Raw genomic sequence first — 7033 nt, forward strand, 5'->3', positions numbered from 1 at the left:
ATGTTATTTGATAATCTGAAAAATCATAAAAATGATTCTTGAAGCAAGAAAAAGCAGTGAAGAACAAAGCTTGCAAAAAAAAAAAGCGAAAAAAAAAAGAGAGCAAGAAAAAGAAAAAGTAAGCAGAAAAAGCCAAAGGCTCTTTAAACCAAAAGGCAAGAGCAAGAAGCCAATAGCCCTTAAAACCAAAAGGCAAGGGTAATAAAAAGGATCCAAGGCTTTGAGCATCACTGGATAGGAGGGCCTAAAGGAATAAAATCCTGGCCTAAGCGGCTAAACCAAGCTGTCCCTAACCATGTGCTTGTGGCGTGAAGTTGTCAAGTGAAAACTTGAGACTGAGCGGTTAAAGTCAAGGTCCAAAGCAAAAACAGAGTGTGCTTAAGAACCCTGGACACCTCTAATTGGGGACTTTAGCAAAGCTGAGTCACAATCTGAAAAGGTTCACCCAGTTATGTGTCTGCGGCATGTATGTATCCGGTGGTAATACTGGAAAACAGAGTGCTTAGGGCCACGGCCAAGACTCATAAAGTAGCTGTGTTCAAGAATCAACATACTAAACTAGGAGAATCAATAACACTATCTGAATTCTGAGTTCCTATGGATGCCAATCATTCTGAACTTCAAAGGATAAAGTGAGATGCTAAAACTGTTCAGAAGCAAAAAGCTAATAGCCCCGCTCATCTAATTAAGACTGATCTTCATAGATACTTTTGGAATTCATTGTATATTCTCTTCTTTTTATCCTACTTTGTTTTTAGTTGCTTGGAGATAAGCAACAATTTATGTTTGGTGTTGTGATGAGCGGATAATTTATACGCTTTTTGGCATGGTTTTTAGGTAGTTTTTAATATGTTTTTAGTCACTTTTTAGTATATTTTTATTAGTTTTTAAATAAAAATCACATTTCTGGATTTTACTATGAGTTTTTGTATTTTTCTGTAATTTTAGGTATTTTCTGGCCGAAATTGAGGGAGTTGAGCAAAAATCTGATTCAGGCTAAAAAGGACTGCAGATGCTGTTGGATTCTGACCTCCCTGCACTTGAAATAAATTTTCTGAAGCTACAGAAGTCCAAATGGCGCGCTCTCAATTGCGTTGGAAAGTAGACATCCAGGAATTTCCAGCAATATATAATAGTCCATACTTTGCTCAAGGATAAATGACGTAAACTGGCGTTCAACACAAGTTCCATGTTGCATTCTGGCGTTAAACGCCAGAAACAGGTTACAAGTTGGAGTTAAACGCCAGAAACAGGTTACAACCTGGCGTTTAACTCTGGAAACAGCCTAGGCACGTGTAAAGCTCAAGTCTCAGCCCCAGCACACACCAAGTGGGCCCCAGAAGTGGATTTCTGCACTATCTATATTAGCTTATTCATTTTCTATAAACCTAGGTTACTAGTTTAGTATTTAAACAACTTTTAGAGATTTATTTTGTACCTCATGACATTTTAGATTTGAACTTTGTACTCTTTGATGGCATGAGTCTCTAAACTCCATTGTTGGCGTTGAGGAGCTCTGCTGTGTCTCGATGAATTAATGCAATTATTTTTGTTTTCTATTCAAACACGCTTGTTTCTATCTAAGATGTTCATTCGCACTTCAATATGATGAATGTGATGATCCGTGACACTCATCACCATTCTCAATCTATGAACACGTGCCTGACAACCACTCCCGTTCTACCTTCGATTGAATGAGTATCTTTTGGATTCCTTAATCAGAATCTTCGTGGTATAAGCTAGAATCCATTGGCAGCATTCTTGAGAATCCGGAAAGTCTAAACCTTGTCTGTGGTATTCCGAGTAGGATTCAGGGATTCAATGACTGTGACGAGCTTCAAACTCACAAGGGTTGGGCGTAGTGACAGACACAAAAGGATCAGTGGATCCTATTCCAGCATGAGTGAGAACCGACAGATGATTAGCCGTGCAGTGACAGCGCACCTAGACCATTTTCATTGAGAGGACGGATGGTAGCCATTGACAACGGTGATCCCCCAACTCACAGCTTGTCATAGGAGGAACCTTGCGTGCGTGAAGAAGAAGATAGGAGGAAAGCAGAGATTTAGAAGACAAAGCATCTCCAAAACTGCAACATATTCTCCATTACTGCATAACAAGTATTTATTTCATGCTCTTTTATTTTTCACAATCCAAACTGATAATCATAATTAATCTCCTGACTAAGATTTACAAGGTAACCATAGATTGCTTCAAGCCAACAATCTCCGTGGGATCGACCCTTACTGATGAGCGGATAATTTATACGCTTTTTGGCATTATTTTTACATAGTTTTTAGTATGATTTAGTTAGTTTTTAGTATATTTTTATTAGTTTTTAATTAAAATTCACATTTCTGGACTTTACTATGAGTTTGTGTGTTTTTCTGTGATTTCAGGTATTTTCTGGCTGAAATTGAGGGACTTGAGCAAAAATCAGATTCAGAGGTTGAAGAAGGACTGCAGATGCTGTTGCATTCTGACCTCCCCGCACTCAAAGTGGATTTTCTAGAGCTACAAAACTCTAAATGGCGCTCTCTCAATTGCGTTGGAAAGTAGACATCCAGGGCTTTCCAGAAATATATAATAGTTTATACTTTAAATAAGGATAGATGATGTAAACTGGCGTTCAACGCCAGTTCCATGCTGCATTCTGGAGTCAAACGCCAGAAACAGGTTGCAAAGTGGAGTTCAACGCCAGAAACAGGCTACAAACTGGCGTTCAACTCCAAGAAAGACCTCTACACATGTAAAGCTCAATGCTCAGCCCAAGCACACACCAAGTGGGCCCCAGAAGTGGATTTCTGCATCATTTACTCAATTCTGCAAACCCTAGTAACTAGTTTAGTATAAATAGGACTTTTTACTATTATGTTTACATCTTTTGGAACATCTTTGGATCATCTTTGATTAGTTTTATGCTATCTTAGACTTTCATGGGGGCTGGCCATTTGTCCATGCCTGGACCATTATCACTTATGTATTTTCAAACGTTAGCGTTTCTACACACCATAGATTAAGGTGTGGAGCTCTGTTGTTCCTCATGAATTAATGCAAAGTACTATTATTTTTCTATTCAATTCAAGCTTATTCCTTCTCTAACATATCCATTCGCACCCAAGAACATGATGAATGTGATGATTATGTGACGCTCATCATCATTCTCAATTATGAACGCGTGCCTGACAAACACTTCTGTTCTACATGCAAACAAGCTAGAATGAGTATCTCTTAGATATCTAATACAGGGGACCGAGTCTGAGATATTAGAATCTTTGTGGTATAAGTTAGAACCCATGGACGGCCATTCTTGAGATCCGGAAAGTCTAAACCTTGTCTGTGGTATTCCGAGTAGGATCTGGGAAAGGATGACTGTGACGAGCTTCAAACTCGCGAGTGCTGGGCGTAGTGACAGACGCAAAAGGATAGTAAATCCTATTCCTGTATGATCGAGAACCGACAGATGATTAGCCATGCAGTGACAGCGCATTGGACCATTTTCACAGAGAGGATGGGATGTAGCCATTGACAATAGTGATACCCTACATAAAGCTTGCCATGGAAAGGAGTAGGAATGGTTGGATGAAGACAGCAGGAAAGCAGAGGTTCAGAGGAACGAAAGCATCTCTACACGCTTATCTGAAACTCTCACCAATGAATTACATAAGTATCTCTATCTTAATTTAATTATCTTTTAGTATACTATAATCTCATAATACATTTGAATCCGCCTGACTGAGATTTACAAGGTGACCTTAGCTTGCTTCAAGCTGACAATCTCCGTGGGATCGACCCTTACTCACGTAAGGTTTATTACTTGGACGACCCAGTGCACTTGCTGGTCAGTTGTGCGAAGTTGTGACAAAGAATTAAGATTATGAACGTGCGTATAAAGTTTTCAGCACCGTTACCAAGGAATGGAACCATCACGATTTCTGCGCACCAAGTTTTTGGTGCCGTTGCCGGGGATTGTTCGAGTTTGGACAACTGACAGTTCATCTTGTTGCTCAGATTAGGTAATCTTCTTTTTGTTTTATTTTCAAAAATTTTTCAAAAAAATCTTTCAAAAAATTTTTCCTTTATTTTCGAAAAAATAAAAATAAATATTTTCAAAAATATATTTTTCTTCAGAATTTTTAAGAATGAATTCTAGTGTTTTAGACGATGCTTTTATCATCACAGGAGCTAGTTGATTCCCATCAATTTGGCTGTTGTATATAATGTCCTGCTGAAGCTTGTTCTGCCTTGTCTAATCTCTTTAGACTGAAGCTTTAGACTAACATTGCATGATTCCTGGAATTCTTATTAAAAATTTTGAAATCCTTATTTTCTTTTTCAAAATAATTTTCGAAAAATACCAAAGACATTAATAAATTCATAAAAACAAAAAATTTTGTGTTTCTTGTTTGAGTCTAGTGTCAATTTTTAAGTTTGGTGTCAATTGCATGTTTTTAAAATTTGTGCATTTTTCCGAAAAATTCATGCATTGCATTCTTCATGATCTTCAAGTTGGTCTTGACAAGTCTTCTTGTTTGATCTTCATATTTTCATGTTTTGCATCTTTTCTTGTTTTTCATATGCATTTTCAATTTGTTAGTGTCTAAAAATTAAAAATTTCTAAGTTTGGTGTCTTGCATGTTTTCTTTTCTTGAAAATTTTTCAAAAAATAAGTTCTTGATGTTCATCATGATCTTCAAAGTGTTCTTGGTGTTCATCTTAACATTCATAGTGTTCTTGCATGCATTAGTTGTTTTGATTCATAATTTCTATGTTTTGTGTCAATTTTGTGTTTTTCTCTTTCATCATTAAAAATTCAAAAATCAAAAAAATATCTTTCCCTTTTTCTTCTCATCAAATTCAAAAATTTGAGTTGACTTTTTTCAAAAATTTTTAAAATCTAGTTGTTTCTTATGAGTCAAATCAAATTTTCAATTTAAAAATTCTATCTTCTTCAAAACTTTTTCAAAAATCAAATCTTTCTCATTTTTCTTTCATAATTTTTGAAATTTTCAAAATTAATTTTCAAAAATCTTTTTCATAATTTTCGAAAATCTTGTTAGCATTTAATGTGATTGATTCTAAAATTTTAAGTTTCTTACTTGCCTAGTAAGAAAGGTTCAATCTTTAAAATTTTAAATCATATCTTTTTAGTTTCTTGTTAGTCAAGTAATCAACTTTAATTTTCAAAATCAAATCTTTTTAAATTTATTTTTCAAATCTTTTTTAAAATAAGTTTCAATCACATCTTTTCAAAATCAAATTCAAAATCTTTTCTAACTTCTTTTCTAACCTCTTATCTTTTTAAAATTGACTTTCCAATCTTTTTCAGTTTCAATCATATCTTTTTCAAAACTACCCAACTAACTCTCTACCTTTAATTTTCGAAAATCCCTTTCCTCTTTTTCAAAATTTCGTTTTAATTAACTAATTGTTTTAATTTTAATTTAATTTAATTTCAATTTTAATTTTCGAATTTTAAATTTAAATTTAAAATATTTTCATTTTATTTTGTTAAATTTTCGAATACTCCTCTCATCTCTAATCTCCTTCTATTTATTTATTCATCCATTAACACTTCTATCCTCACCCTTGTGTTTGGATTCTCATCTCTTCCTTCTTCTATTCTTACTTTCTTCTACTTACATAAAGGAATCTCTATACTGTGACATAGATGATTCCATATTTTCTTTTCTGTTTTCTTCTTTTTCATATGAGCAGGAACAAGGATAAGAACATTCTTGTTGAGGCTGATCCTGAACCTGAAAGGACTCTGAAGAGGAAGCTAAGGGAAGCTAAAGCACAACTCTCTGGAGAAAATCTGACATAAATTTTCGAAAAAGAAGAAAACATGGCCGAAAATAATAACAATGTAAGGAAGATACTTGGTGACTTCACTACACCTAATTCCAATTTACATGGAAGAAGCATCTCAATCCCTGCCATTGGAGCAAACAATTTTGAGCTTAAACCTCAATTAGTTTCTCTGATGCAACAGAACTGCAAGTTTCATGGACTTCTATCTAAAGATCCTTTTCAGTTCTTGACTGAATTCTTGCAGATCTGTGATACTGTTAAGACCAATAGGGTTGATCCCGAGGTCTACAGGCTTATGCTTTTCCCATTTTCTGTAAGAGATAGAGCTAGAATATGGTTAGACTCTCAACCTAAAGATAGCCTGAACTCTTGGGATAAGCTGGTCACGGCTTTCTTAGCCAAGTTCTTTCCTCCTCAAAAGCTTAGTAAGCTTAGAGTGGATGTTCAAACCTTCAGACAGAAAGAAGGTGAATCCCTCTATGAAGCTTGGGAGAGATATAAGCAACTGACCAAAAACTGTCCTTCTGACATGCTTTCAGAATGGACCATTCTGGATATATTCTATGATGGTCTGTCTGAGCTATCAAAGATGTCATTGGACCATTCTGCAGATGGATCCATTCACCTAAAGAAAATGCCTGTAGAAGCTCAAGAACTCATTGACATGGTTGTAAATAACCAGTTCATGTACACTTCTGAAAGGAATCCTGTGAATAATGGGACGCCTCAGAAGAAGGGAGTTCTTGAAATTGATACTCTGAATGCCATATTGGCTCAGAATAAAATATTGACTCAGCAAGTCAATATGATTTTTCAGAGTCTGAATGGAATGCAAGCTGCATCCAACAGTACTCAAGAGGCATCTTCTGAAGAAGAAGCTTATGATCCTGAGAACCCTGCAATAGCAAAGGTGAATTACATGGGTGAACCCTATGGAAACACCTATAATCCCTCATGGAGAAATCACCCAAATCTCTCATGGAAGGATCAACAAAAGCCTCAACAAGGCTTTAATAATGGTGGAAGAAACAGGTTTAGCAATAGTAAACCTTTTCTATCATCTACTCAGCAACAGACAGAGAATTCTGAGCAAACCCCATCTAGCTTGGCAAACATAGTCTCTGATCTATCTAAGGCCACTCTAAGTTTCATGAATGAAACAAGGTCCTCCTTTAGAAATTTGGAAGCACAAGTGGGCCAGCTGAGTAAAAGGGTCACT

The 7033-nt window shown here is 35.8% G+C and overlaps 1 non-coding gene across 1 annotated transcript; it reads right to left on the reverse strand.

Moving 5' to 3' along the window:
• Positions 1-6241: 6241 nt before the first annotated feature.
• On the reverse strand, positions 6242-6349 carry LOC112787572 (small nucleolar RNA R71). Its single transcript, XR_003194978.1, has one exon. It is a non-coding gene; the product is annotated as a small nucleolar RNA R71 (small nucleolar RNA).
• Positions 6350-7033: the final 684 nt, after the last annotated feature.

The sequence above is a fragment of the Arachis hypogaea genome, chromosome 20 (genome assembly GCF_003086295.3).
Source record: "Arachis hypogaea cultivar Tifrunner chromosome 20, arahy.Tifrunner.gnm2.J5K5, whole genome shotgun sequence".
Classification (NCBI taxonomy): Eukaryota; Viridiplantae; Streptophyta; class Magnoliopsida; order Fabales; family Fabaceae; genus Arachis; species Arachis hypogaea.